The sequence below is a fragment of the Tamandua tetradactyla genome, chromosome 5, assembly GCF_023851605.1.
Source record: "Tamandua tetradactyla isolate mTamTet1 chromosome 5, mTamTet1.pri, whole genome shotgun sequence".
NCBI classification, from domain to species: Eukaryota; Metazoa; Chordata; class Mammalia; order Pilosa; family Myrmecophagidae; genus Tamandua; species Tamandua tetradactyla.
In genome coordinates this window covers 91991902-92007352 of record NC_135331.1, presented here as the reverse complement: position 1 = coordinate 92007352, position 15451 = coordinate 91991902, and the positions used below count along the sequence as shown (strand labels likewise).

The 15451-nt window shown below is 38.0% G+C and overlaps 1 pseudogene; it reads left to right on the top strand.

Annotated features, from left to right (window-relative positions):
- Positions 1-4080: 4080 nt before the first annotated feature.
- LOC143683240 (zinc finger protein 248-like) lies at positions 4081-14168 on the top strand (annotated as a pseudogene).
- Positions 14169-15451: the final 1283 nt, after the last annotated feature.

Below are 15451 nucleotides of genomic sequence, written 5' to 3'. Positions count from 1 at the left end.
TAGCTTTCACAGTGTGACTGTGTGACTGTGAAAACCTTGTGTCTGATGCTCCTTTTATCTACCTTTTTGATAGATGAGTAAAACATATGGATTAAAAATAAATAATAGGGGGAACAAATGTTAAAAAAAAAATTAGAAGATTGAAATGCTAGTGATCAATGAAAGGGAGGGATAAGGGATAGGTATGTATGAATTTTTTTCTATTTTCTTTTAAATTCTTTTTCTGAATTGCTACAAATGTTCTAAGAAATGATTATGATGATTAATATAGAACTATGTGATGACATTGTGAATTACTGATTATATATGTAGAACGCAACGATCATATGGTAAGAATGTTTGTATTTGTTTGTTGTTATGTTTAAAAAAATTTTTAATTAATTAAAAAAAAACTTAAAATGGTGGAATTGTAACCCATACCAAACTCTAAAATCTGTTCTACAATTGTTATGATATGCTTTGACATTTATTGCTTTTTAGAATATATGTTATTTTTCACACACACACACTATATATATATATACGCACACACACACTTCTAGCCTCCAGGGTTTTAGAGCAGCTAGAAGGAAAAATCTGAAATAGTGGTATAGTAACCCATAACAAATTCTGAAATCTGTTCTGTATCTACTTATTGAAGTGTACTTTGAAAATATTTGCTTTTTTTCTCTTTTCTTTGTATATATGTTATATTTAACAATAAAAATGTTTAAAAAATGAAAAAAAAATCACATTTTAAAAACTGGAAATTTCCAGTGGAGTTCCCAGATCATGGCAGAATAGGATAGTTCGAGTTCACTCCTGCTCCAAGGAACAGCTAGAGAAGTATCAGAAAAATGACCACGACAGTGATTCCAGGGTGTAAGTGACCTGGGAGGGTCTTTTACACCACAAAGGGAGGCCCTGGTTGCAAAAGCTGAAGAACAGAGATGCAGAGAACTGAAGACCACCTAGCTAGTGCAAACAACCTAATTTGCCCCTTTCCAAACGGAGGCCTGGAGCCCTCAGGAGTGCACAGACAGGGAGACAGGGAAAAGGAAACAAGCAAAGCCATGTTCCCTGAACACACACCACACTCACACTCATTGCCTCACCCCGTGACTTCCCCCATGTACCTGAACCCCCATCACCCAACCCACCACCGTGCTGCAAGCACCCCACCTAACCCTCACCCCCAGGCATCCCCACCCCACACTCCCACCCTGCACGTGTGCATGCCTGCTCCAGCCCAACCCACCTCTACCACTCAAGAGCACATCTCCACCCCATCCCTCCTGATACCCACGTACCTGCACTCAGCCCTTCAACTCCCACCTCACTCTCCATGCCCCTTGCAGGTGGTCATCTGCACATCCAGGCTGCAGGTACTCACCCTTATCCTTGGGCCACACCCGCCTCTCCCCCATACAGTGGCACAACCTCACCCAGCCCTCCCTGAGTTCTGCACACCTGTACACCAGCATCTGCCCCTCTCGACCCGCCACATGCATGCGCAAACCCCTGCCGTGCACCTCCAGCTCAAACCACAGTAATCAAGACTGTGTGATACCAAAATGAGGATAGACATTCAGTGGATAGTAATTCAGTGGAATAGAATTGTGAATCAAGAAATGAATCCTCCTCCCTCCTACGTGGGACATGACCCCTAGGGGTATAACTCTCCCTGGGAAAATGGGACATGACTCCCAGGGATGAGCCTGGCCCTGGCATCATGGGACTGAGAAATCCTTCTTGACCAAAGGGGTGAAGAGAAAAGAAACAAGATAAAGTTTTAGTGGCTGAGAGATTTCAAATAGAGTGGAGAGGTCATTTTGGAGGTTGCTCTTATACAATATACAGAAATCTCTTTTCAGTTTTTGATGTGTTAGAATAGCTAGAGGGAAATAACTGAAACTGTTGATCTGTAATCCAACAACCTTGATTCTTAAAGATGATTGAATAACTATAGAGGTTTTAAGCTCTATAATTGTAAAAACCTTGTGACTGACACTCCATTTATCTAATAAAGACAGATGAGTAAGAAAAAAAAGGCAAAAAATAAATAACAACCGGGGGGATTGGGGAGCATGGGATGTTTTGGGTGTTCTTTTTACTTTTATTTTTATTTTCTTCAAAAATATATACAAAGTTCCTATTTGGAACAATGGAAGTGTTTTGGTAATGGATGGTGGTGATGAAGGCACAAAATTGTGAACATAATTAACAGCACTGAAATACATATCTAAATGTGGTTAAAGGGGGAAATTTATATTTTACATATGGTAATAGGATAAAATTTTTTTTTAATCCATGAAACTGCACTATATAAATAGAGAACCCTAGGTTAAAACATGGACTATAGTTAAAAGTACAATTATGAAGATATGTTTTCACAAATTGTAATAAATGTACCACACCAATGCAAGGTGGTAGGGTGGTATGTGATATTCTTGTATTTTATGCATGATTTTTCTGTAAACCCACAATTTCTCTAATTTTTTTTTAAAAAAGAAAATAAATGAATCTTCACATTTATAGTGAGTTGATTTTCAACAAGGATACCAAAACAGTCCAGGGGGGAGAAACTCTTTTCATCAACTGGTGCTAGAACAACTGGATAACCACATGTAAATGCATGAGGTTAGACCCCCTACCTCACACCACATACAAAAGTTACATCAAAATGGATATGAGCTAAAACCTCAATACTCTTATAAGAAAACATAACTTGGATTAGACCACGGTTTCTTAGATGTGACAACAAAAGCACAAGCAACAAAAGAAAAAGTAGATAAATAGGACTTCATCAAAATTAAAAACTTTTGTCCTGTAAAGGATACTGTGAAGGAAGTGAAAAATCCACAAAACAGGAGAAAGTTTTTGCAAATCATATATCTGATAAGGATTTCCATCTAGAATATATAAGAACTCCTACATCTCAATAATAAAAAGACAAATAACCCATTTTTCTACCGGGGAAAGGATCTGAATAGATAATTCTCCAAGGAAGTTATGCAAATGACCAATAAGCACATGAAAAATGATCAATATCATTATTCATCAGGGAAATGCAAGTCAAAACCACAGGGGATACCACTTCACACACATTAGGACAGTATAATCAACAAAAAATGGAAAAAACAGGTGTTGGTGAGGATGTGGAAAAACTGGAAACCTAATGAATTACAGATGGGAATGTAAAATTATGCAGCTGCTTTGGAAAACAGTCTGGCAGCTTCTTAAAAAGTTGAACATAGAGTTACCATATGACCCAATAATTCTACTCCTAGATCTATACCCAAGACATTTGAAAACATATATTCACACAAAAACTTGTACATGAAGGTTCATAACAGCATAATTCATAATAGCCAAAAGGGAAACAAGCCAAATGACTGGAGAATAACTACACAAAATGTGGTGTATATATATATATATAGAGAGAGAGAGAATGGAATATCATCTGGCCATAAAAAAGAATGACATTCTGATACATGCTACAACATTAAGGAACCATGAAAGCATTATGCTAAGTGAAAGAAGCCAGTCACAAAAGATGATATACTGTACAATTATATTTAGATGAAATGTCCAGAATAGGCAAATCTATCAAAAGAAAAACTAGATTAGTGGATGCCAGGGGCTGAGGGGAACAGGAAGTTGTAAGGGACTTTTAATGGATATGGGGTTTCTTTGGGGAGTGGTGAAAATGTTCTAAAACTGATTGTGGTAACACAACTCCATGAATATAATAAAAACCATTGACTTATATACTTTAAAAGGGTGAATTTTATGGTATGGGAATTATAGCTCAATAAAGCTGGTATTAAAAATTTAACAGCAACAGGCTGGTCCCTGCCCAGCCTCCAGCCGCCCGTGGAAGAGTCCCTGGCCTCAGGGTCCAAGTGGCTTGGGAATGGAAGTCATGACACAACGTGCTGAAGCGATCAAATGCTATGTGATGGTGAAAGATCTTGGACAAATTTAAGAAGAGAGAACCTAAATTGGTAATAAATCAATAAGAAACAAAGTTTACATTCAATTAGTGAAGTGTCATGTCTAAGCTCAACATATATTGGAGTCACACACAGACACCTCTACCTTCTCCAGGAAGAGAAGAAAATGAATAAATCCCAGGGACAAGTGTCATTCAAGGATGTATATATGGACTTCACCCAGGAAAAGGGGTATCTACTGGACCCCGCTCAGAAAACCCTATACAGAGATGTGATCCTGGAAAATTACAGCCATCTCATCTCAGTAGGTTATTGTGTTACTAAGCCAGAGGTGATTTTCAAGATAAAGCAAGGAGAAGAGTCCTGGATATGAGGGAAAGGCTTCCCTAGCCATTGCTACCCAGAACACTGGAAAGTTGATGACCTGATAGAGAACAACCAGGAAAATCAAGATGAACATTTTTGGCAACTTGTATTCACCAACGACAAAACAGTAAGCATAGAGAGTAGTAAAAGAGTAGAGAACGCTTTCAATCTGCACACTGACCCTGTCCCTTCAAGAAATATTTCCTATGAAATATGTGATTCATGTGAAATGAGTTTGAGAAATATTTCAGACTTAATTATAAGTAAGAAGAACTATTCAGGAAAGAAACCTGATGAGTTTAATATATGTCATAAATTGCTCCTTGATAATAGGCATAAGAAAATTCCTACTGCAGATAAATCTCACAAATATAATCATAGAAGAAATCTCCTCAATCATAGTAAGGTCCTCACGCAGCCCATTTTGACCAATCTTATAAATATGATGAAAATGGGAAAGGCTTCCATGAGGAGGCAGCCTGCGCCCTGCGCCATGGATAAGTTAGAGAAGGGACAGGAAGGCACTCGAGGCGACGGTTCAGGAGTGCAGCTGACCTGGGAGGGCCTTCTGCACCTCACAGTGCACCCTGGTTACAGAGGCCGAGGATGAGAGGTAGAAAGCTGGAGCCTGGTGCAGAGGCAATGCGCCCGCAGAAGTGCACAGACCAGAGCCGGGGACGAGGAAGTAAGCCAGGTCGCGCTCCTTGGGCACGCTACCCTCACTAATGCAGTCCCCTGACTGGCGACTCATCCCACACCCCATGCACCCGAACACGGTTACTGGCTCCCATTCCCTGTGCTCCAGGCACCCTCACCCCACCAGCCCCCAATGCATACACCTGCCCCATATCCCGACCACAAATGCAGCCCATCTCAACTCTCCTGCACCCCTCCCGAGCACTGCTTCCCCTCCCTGTCCCCTGCCAGCTGTTGCCAGTGCATAAAGGCTGCGGGCACTAATCTCCATACCCAGGCTACTCCTGCACACCTGCCCATAGTGTTACACAGCCTCACCCCAACCCCACCCCTGAGCTCTGCACATCAGTTTATGACACTCCAAGGCCCACTCATGCACACAGGCCCCCAATCACATCATTCAGCTCTGGGAACCACACTTTACAGCAGTCCTAGAACCACACATGTGCACAACCCTCAGCCACATTTCCCAGCTCGGAGAAAGCACCCACCTGCACAGTTAGTTCACATCTGCCCCCAATCTATGAAGGCATAATGCCAACCTGCTGCCACAGCTCTACACAAGTGCATGAAGGACCCCGTGCCTCAGATGAGCACACATCAGGGTTACACCCCCCAGACCAGTGCACTCGCACAGCTACAAACTCCCTGGTGGCTGAGTGCCCACACTCACAAGCATCAGTGTAACATCTCCAACCTGCACCTATACCTGCCCTGAAACAATCACTGTGTTGAGTGCCCCACCCCATACCCTGCTCCCTGCTGTACAACCATCCTGCAAACATGAGGCCTTAGCTACTGAAAAAAAATCAACTCCCAAAGTAAATCAATCAAGATATTTACATGCCACAAAGAAAGCAGAAGATCACTAAGCATATCACAATACAGAAAGACATAGCCCTGCCCAATGACCAAAGTAAAACACCAGAGGAGACATAGACATTGGAGCAATTAATCAAAGATGTTCATACAACTCTACTAAATAAAATAAGTGGGATAGCAAATGACATAAAGGAGATCAAGAAGACAGTAAAAGAGCATAAAGAAGAATTTGAAAGAATAAATGGAAAAAGAGTGGGTATCATGGAGAATAAAGACTCTGTTGACCAAATAAAAAACATACTAGAGGGCAGGCACAGTGGCTAAGCAGGCAGAATTCTCATCTGGCATGGCAGAGACCCAAGTTCAATCCCTGGTACCTGCTGATGCAAAAACCAAAAAAACAAACATACTAGAGGCACACAACACCAGATTTGAAGAGATAGAAGAAAAAATAAGTGATATAGAGGACAAGGTAACTGACTTTGAAGATTCAAAACAGCAAATGGCAAAAAAGATAGAAAAAAATGGAATTGGATCTCAGGGAAATTATAGACAAAACAAAGCACACAAATATAAGAGTCACTGGTGACCCAGAAGCAGAAGAGAGGAGTAAAGGGCAAGGAAGAGTAGTTGAGATATAATGGGGGAAATTTTCCCAAACCTTACAAAGGACATAAATATACAAGTCAAAGAAACCAAATGAACTCTGAACAGGATAAATCCGTTCCCCAAGACACATACTAATCAGTCTATCAAATGTTGAAGAGAAGCAGAAAATCCTGAAAGTGGCAAGAGAAAAACAATCTACTATATACAAGGGAAACTACATAAGACTGCATTCATACTACTCAACTAGCACCCTGAAGGCGAGAAGGCAGTGGTATGCTATATGTAAGATCTTGAAAGAGAAAGGCTTCCAGTCAAGAATTCTGTGCCCAACCAAATTGTCCTTCAAAACTGAGGGAGAGATTAAAGTTTTCACAAACAAAGAAGTCCTGTAGGAATTTGGTTTCTTTTTTCCCTATAAGAAATACTAAAAGGACTTCTGCCAGCTGAAAAAAAAAGACAGGAGAGGGAGGTCTGGAGGAGGGGACAGAATTGAACGGTATCACTAAGGGTAATATAATGAATAAAAAGAGAAAGAGGTAAAAGAATATATAGATCTGACATATAAAATAAAAAACTTTTATTGTGGTAGAATCAAGAAATGCATTTTCAGTAATAACTTTGAATGTAATGGACTAAATTTATGAATTAAAAGATATAGATTGGCAGAATGGATTAAGAAACATAATCGAGCTATATGCTGCTTACAAGAGACTCATCTTAGACAAAAGAATACAAATAGATTGAAAGTGAAAGGATGGAAAAAGATTTTCCACATAAGTTGTAAACAAAAGACACCAAGAGTAGCTATACTAATATCAGACAAAATAGACTTTAAATGTAAAGACATAAGAGACAAAGAAGGACACAAGATAATATACTAATTAAGGGGTCAATTCCCCAAGATGATATAACTATCATAAATGCTTATGCTCCCAATCAAGGAGCTCCAAAGTACATGAGGCAGACATTGGCAAAACTGAAGGGAGCGATAGATGTTTCAACAATAATAGTAGGAGACTTCGGTACACCCTTCTCCTCTATAGACAGAACAACCAGGGAAGATGAACAAGGAAATAGAGAAGTTAAATAACTTGATCAATGAATTAGACCTAACAGACATATATAGGTCATTGGACCCCAAAAGCACAAGGATATACATTCTTCTCTAGTACTCTTAGAGCATTATGCAGAATAGATCACAAACTGTGGCACAAAACAGGTCTTTATAAATTTAAAAACATTGAAATTATTCAAAGCACTTTCTCTGATCACAATGGTATCTCAATAACCACCAAAGAAAAAGAACATTCACAAATATATGGAGTTCAAATAAGACATTTATTCTTAAACAACCAGTGTGTCAAAGAAGAAATTGCTAGAGAAATTGGTAGCTATCTGGAGATGAATGAAAATGAGAACACAATTTATCAGAACTTATGGGATGCAGCAAAGGCTGTGTTGAGAGGGAAATGTATTACCCTAAATGTCTGTATTAAAAAACAAGAAAGGACAAAAATTGAGGACTTAATAGCACACCTGGAGGAACTTGAGAAAGAACACAAGCCAATCCCAGAGCAAATAGAAGAAGAGAAATAACAAAGACTAAAGCAGATATAAATAAATGGGAGAACAAAAGAACAATAGAAAAAAATTAATAAAACCAAAATTTGGTTCTTTGAGAAAATCAATAAAATTGATGGACCAATAGCAAGACTCACAAGGAAAAAAAGAGAGATGGTGCAAATAAACAAAATCAGAAATGAGCAGTGGTGCATTACCAATGCACCCCCTGAAGAAATAAAAAAAATCATAAGAGGATACTATGAACAACTATATGCCAACAAACTAGACAACTTAGATGAAATAGAAAAATTCCTGGAGACACATAAACAAGACATTGACTCAGGAAGATAACAGAAGACCTCAACAAACCAATCACAAGTAAAGAGATTCAACTAGTCATCAAAAATCTTTCATCAAAAAAAGTCCAGAGCCAGATGGACAGGGGAATTTTATCAAACATTCCAAAAAGAACTAACACCAATCCTGCTCAAACTTTTCCAAAAAATTGAGTAAAAAGAAACTCTACCTAACTCATTTTATGAAGCTAATTTCATTTTAATACCATAACCAGATAAAGATGCTATAAGAAAAGAAAACTATAGGCCAATCTCCCTAATGAACATAGATGCAAAAATTCTCAATAAAATATTAGCAAATCAAATCCAACAACACATTAAAAGAATTTATAGAGTTTATACTAGGAATGCAAGGATGGCTCAACACAAGAAAATCAATCAATGTGATACAGCACATTAACAAATCAAAAAGGAAAAAATCACATCATCATCTTGATTGATGCTGAAAAAGCATTCAACAAAATTCAGCATCCTTTCCTGAGAAAAACACTCAAAAAAAAATAGGAATCAAAGGTAATTATCTCAACATGATAAAGGGAATATATGAAAAACTGATAACCAGCTCAATGGAGAGAGACTGTTCCCCCTAAGATCAGGAACAAGACAAGGATGCCCACTGTCACCACTATTATTCAATATTGTATTAGAAGTTTTAGCTAGAGCAATGAGGTAGGACAAAGAAATAAAAGACATTCAAATTGGAAAGGAAGGAGCAAAACTCTCATTATTTGCAGATGATATGATACTATGCTTGGAAGATCCTGAGAAATCTACAGCAAAGTTATTTGAGCCAATAACCAAATTCAGCAAGGTGGCGAGATATAAAATTAATGTAACATTTCTATACACAAGTAATGACCTAGCTGAGGAGTCAGTTAAGGGAAAAATTCCATTCAAAATAGCAACTAAAAGAATCAAGTACTTAGGAACAAACTTAACTAGGAACATAAAGGACTTGTACACAGAAAACCACATACCTCTGCTAAAAGAAATCAAAGGAAATCTAAATAGGTGGAAAGACATTCCCTCCTCATGGATAGGAAGGCTAAATATAGTTAAGATGTCAATTCTCCCCAAATTGATCTACAGATTCAAAGCAGTACCAATCAAAATTCCAACAACCTACTTTGAAGACTTGGAAAAGCTAATCACCAAATTAATCTGGAAGGGAAAGAGACCCCGAATAGCTAAAAGCATCCTAAAAAAGAAGAACGAAATGGGAGGATTGATACTCCCTGACTTTAAAACCTATTATAAAGCCACAGTGGTCAAAACAGCATGGTATTGGCACAAAAATAGAAGCATTGACTGATGGAATCAAATTGAGAGTGCAGAAATAGACTACCAAATCTAGTCAACTGATTTTTTGACAAGGGCCCCAAATCTTATGAACTGGGACAAAATAGTCTTTTCAATAATTGGGCATGGAAGAACTGGAAATCAATAAGCAAAAGAATGAAAGAGGGCCCCTATCTTACACCCTGCACAAAAACTAAATCAATGTGAATCAAACACCTAAATATAAGAACACCATAAAACTTCTAGAAGAAATTGTAGGGAAACATCTTCAAGACCCAGTAATAGGGGGTAGCTTCCTAAACATTACGCCCAAAGCACGAGGAACAACAACAACAAAAGATAAATGGAAACTCCATAAAATCAAATGCTTCTGTACTTTGAAAGACTTTGTCAAAAAGGTGAAGAGGCAGCCAACTCAATGGGAGAAAATATTTGGAAATCACATATCAGACAAAGGTTTGATTTCCTGTATATACACAGAAATCATACAACTCAACAACAAAAGAACAAACAACCCAATTATAAAATGGGCTAAAATATGAATAGGCATTTTTCTGAAGAGCAAATACAGATGGCTCAAAAGCACATGAAGAGATGCTCATATGTGATGGCTATAAGGGAAATGCAGATCAAGACTACAATGAGATACCACCTCAACCTATATGAATGAATGCTATTAAACAAACAGGAAACTACAAGTGTTGGAGAGGATGTGGAGAAACTGAGACACTTATTGCACTGCTGGTGGGAATGTATAATGCTGCAGCCACTATGGAAGACTGTTTCGTGGTTCTTTAGGAAACTAAATATCGAGTTGCCTGATGACCCAGCAATAGCACTACTTGGTATATACCCATAAGAGCAGAAAGCAACGACACAAACAGACATTTGCACGCCGATGTTCATAGCAGCGTTATTCACAATCGTCAAAAGATGGAAACAAACCAAATGCCCATCAACAGATGAGTGGATCAACAAAATGTGCTATACACATACAATGGAATATTATGCAGCAGTAAGACAAAATGACATTCTAAACCACACAAGATGGATGAGCCTTGAAGATACTGAGTGAAATTAGCCAGACACAAAAGGACAGATACTGTATAATTCCACTTTTATGACCAGCATAAAGGTATAATCAGAGACTAATAATACAGAATACAGGGGACTTAGAGATACATAGAAACTAGAAATGGGTGAACCATTAGCGAATGAGGTTGAACACGAATGTAAGGGAATAGATAGGAGTCAAAGTGATTCTCTAGTGGATCTAGAAGTAATATTACCATATTGAAGATGAACAAGATTGAAAGAGGTTGTATAGACCTATGTGTCCCACTGACTCACACTAGAAATACGAATGAGTTCTTGTAAGAATTACTTCAAAGATATGATTCTTGTATAAAGATTGTTTAAGTCCAGGATTCAAGGGGAAAACTGCTATTGCATGCTATGAGTTATGTTCAAAAGGAAACCATCAGCACTACCACAGCAACAGCAGAGTAAATAATGGGGGGAGGGACAAGAGTTAAGAGGAGGTTTAGATTTCTTATTTGGCAAGGGTGTGTTTATTGCTTTTCTTTCTCTGGGGAACAATGAAATTATCTAAAATTGAGAATGTTGATGGACTTTGGATTTTGGTCCTCTACATGATGCCCAATGAATGCAAGTGACTGAAGGATATACTGACGGAGTAGATTGGTGAACGAAGGTATATACATATGAACGAAGATTGTGCTGCTACAAAAGGAACAAAGTCGTGAGGCATGCAATGATGTGAATGAATGTGTAGGGCATTTGGTACGACAAAATAAGCCAGAAACAAAGGAACAAGAATGGTATGGTCAACTTTAGAAAATGCTTATAAGATAACAGGGGCCTTGACTGTAAGCTTTTAGAGCAGACACATTACATCCAGAATGGTGATCATTATTTCTGGATTTTGAAAGGCTGTTTTATATGTATAACCTGATATTTAGAAAGAAGAATGAAGCTGAACACTTTGGGATTAAAGTAATTCAGAACATAGGGGTAAGGAAGATAGTGTCCTATTTTAGAACCATACATACTCTTTGAGACCAGTGGAAGAAAGTTTTATTTGGTCTGGAACTGAAATTTTCTGTATTGCATAATCTAATTCAACCTATCTGTATAGCTCATTTGAACATTTGAAACACAGGGAGCACAGAATAAGAAAGAAGTCTTTTAATCCTGTGTAGATTATTGTAATGCCTGGATATATCCTAGAGTATATTAAGCAGATAATAAAAAAGTATTGGCAAAGTCCCCAGAGGGATGGGAGAAGAATATGGAACTATTTAACCTTACTATCAGGGAATCCCCTGATACTGTGTCAAACATTAGAGACACCCAAATCAGTAGGCCCTGCCCTTGATCATGCGGCTTACTCTTGTGAAGCTTATGTAGGTAGCACAGAAGCTTAGAGTACCTATAGGCATACCTAAGAGTTACTTCTGGAGGAACTCTTTTGTGGCTCAGATGTGGCCTCAGTCTCTCTAAGTCCAATTCTGCATGTGAAATCACTGCCTCCCCCACTACATGGGACATGACATCCAGGGGTGAAAGTCTCCCTGGTGACACAGGAGATGACCCCCAGGGATGAATCCATACCTGGCATTGTAGGATCAACAATTCCATCCTGACCAAAAGGGGGAAATGAAGTATAACTAATAAAGTATCAGTGGCAGAGAGAGTTCAAATAGAGTCGAGAGGCTACTCTGGAGGTTGCTCTTATGCAAGCTTCGTTAGACATTGTTACCTATCATAGCCTGCCAAACCCCAACCAGGACCATTCCAGCCAATCCTAAAGAACACCTAGGGCAATATATAAGATTCCACAAGGGTTCCATGCACTAGAATAACTTACCAGAACTCTATAACCTCCAGATAGGTCCCTGGTCCAGATAAGTCCTGAAACCTAGTCCAGCCTCTCCAGAACATCAAATAGTTCCATCTCCCTACTCCATATTAGTGACAGACTCTTCCAATATGAAAAATTAAGAATTGCCATAGCCAAAACACCCCTAAAGAGAGGGATGGAAAGATCAAAGGTGATGGTGGAGTTACCCAGAGAAGATAGTATTTAACAAATGAGTATGAAAGCTGAATTATTAAATTGATATCTTTTATTCTCCAATATTTTACAGCAGCTAGAAGTAAAAGCCTAAAATTGGGAAAGTGTAACCCATCCCAAACTCTGAAATCTGTTCTACAAGTAATTGTGGAGCTGTGCTTTGAAATGTATAGCTTTTTTCCACATATGTTACTTTTCATTTAAAAAGAAGGGAAAAAATGGACTGTGATGATAAAAAAAAAATCTAAGCCCTCTAGCCTCCTATATTCTTGAGCAGCTAGAAGGAAAAATATGAGAGGATCATATGGTAGCCCATGATAAACTCTGAGATCTGTCCTGTAATTACTTGTTGAAGAGTGCTTTGAAAACTATTGCTGTTTTTATTTCTTTGCTCTGTATATATGTTATACTATACAACAAAAAAAAGTTGAATGGGGAAAAGCTTTCATCCCAAATTTAAAGTACAGTACATCTCAGAGAACTCATTTGGAAGTGGAGCCATATGAATGCAATATTTGTGGGAAGTCCTCTATACGGATTTCAGATTTGAATATCAGAGACCTCTTACAGGAGCAAAGAGTTATGCATATAATGAATATGGGGAAATCTTCTATGACAGTTCAACTTTCATTATCCATCAGGGAGCTTACTCAAGGATTCACCAAGAATATAAAGCAAATGACAAAACTTGGGAAAAGTCAACCCACTTTAGACATCAGATAGTACACATGGCGGGGGGACCCTATGAGTACAATGAAAATGGGAATGATTTCAGCAAAAAAGCACCTTACCCAACTTCAAAGAGGTCACTCAGGAGAAAAAAACTTTGAATGTGGTGAATGTGGGAAAACATTTAGAGAAAAGTCAAACCTCACTCAACATCAGAGAACACACACAGGAGAGAAACCCTATGAATGTACCGAATGAGAGAAATCCTTTTGCCAGAAACCACACCTTACCAACCATCAGTGAGCACATACAGGTGGAAAATCCTATGGATATAAACAAGTGAAAAACATTCTGTGTGAAGTCAAACCTCACTGAACATCAGTGTGTACACACAGGGGAGAAACCCTATGAATGCACTGCATGTGAGAAATCCTTCTGCCACAGGTCAGCCCAAACTGTACCTCAAGGAACACACACAAGAGAGAAGCCCTTTATGTGTAATGAATGTGGGAAATCCTTCTGTGTGAAGTCAAACCTCATTGTAGATCAAAGAACTCGCACAGGGGAGAAACCATATAAATGTAACAAATGTGGGAAAATCATCTGTGAAAAATCAGCCCTCACCAAACATCAGAGAACTCATACAGGAGAAAACCCTGTGAATGCAATGTATATGGGAAAACCTTTAGCCAGAGGTCAGTACTAACTAAACATCAGAGAATTCACTCAAAGATGAAAGTCTTTTCAACATCCTGAATGTCCACATATCATATTTGTTGCACAATTTCTAAAATGAGATTAGAGAAACCCAAAGAATGCCACAAATTACCAAGAAATGATATCTCATTGTACTTCAGATAATTGGTAATAAGCTATAACCTTATAAATGCCTTGAACAAATGAAAGCTTTCAAGGAAAATTAAAACTTTTCATCAAAAATTTGTCCTGAGGAGAAATTATTCATTTAAGAAATGTAAAAATCTTTATCTAGAGTTTATATTGTACAGTGCCATGTTCCCGATGTGATACCCAAATCATACTGTAACTGTAATGGGTGATATTCATTAATACCCACATTCACAGTGGAATCCGAAGCTTTAAAAATGTTGATCAAAATAGGAAAAAAATTAAATTAAATTAAAATGTTGAATGTTAACAGCATTAAGGAGATGAAGAGTTCCTGATGTTTGTAGGTGTTGCGTGAGTATGCTAACGTAACAAACACAGGGTATGCTATTAGTGCCTAACATGGTTGTAAAGAGAAAATATGAACCTTTAGGTTAGTAACTATTGCGATATATATTAATATTTCCCACACTGAATACCAGCAATATCTCTATAGCTTGTCATCATTATTTATGCGGTGTGCAAAAGTCAACTCACGCTGGTTTGCAAGTGCTGACTATTAAATTTCCAGCAAATTTGTGAGCTACTTGTTAAACAGCCATTATCAAAAATTTAATTATGTAAACTCACCAATTATATTAAAAACATAGACAATAAATACTCAACACTCATCACTTCCCAATTGTTTTACTGCGTTTTACCGCATTTTACTATCATCTGTGACCATTAGGTTAGTTATATTATTGAATCTGAAGGGTAGAAGTCCTAAACTTGTATGCTACTATACATCTCTTCGCAGCACCGCATTCAGTGCCATAATATTTGTAGCCTGAAATTGGCCATAGTATTTATACCTTGGGAATTGACAGATTCTATAAATCAGTGGTTTTATTTTCCCAGAGAACCTGTCGTCAAACATTTACCAGCAGACTGTTGTGTATATATGAAAATATTTGGGGCAAATTTAAAGTACAAACCACATATCCTTTCTTTTCCTATTTCCTGATATAAATAAATAGTTATGGCCATTACTGATGAAACTGCTTCTTCAGTAAAGAAGCCAAACAATGTTTTGCTCTTAATCAGCCCTGTTCTAAATAATACCAGTGTCTCTTTGTAATGTGGCCAGTATATGTTTTAAGTGAAATATGATTTCACAAAAAACCACATTGCTTACCTTTTCCAACTGTTTC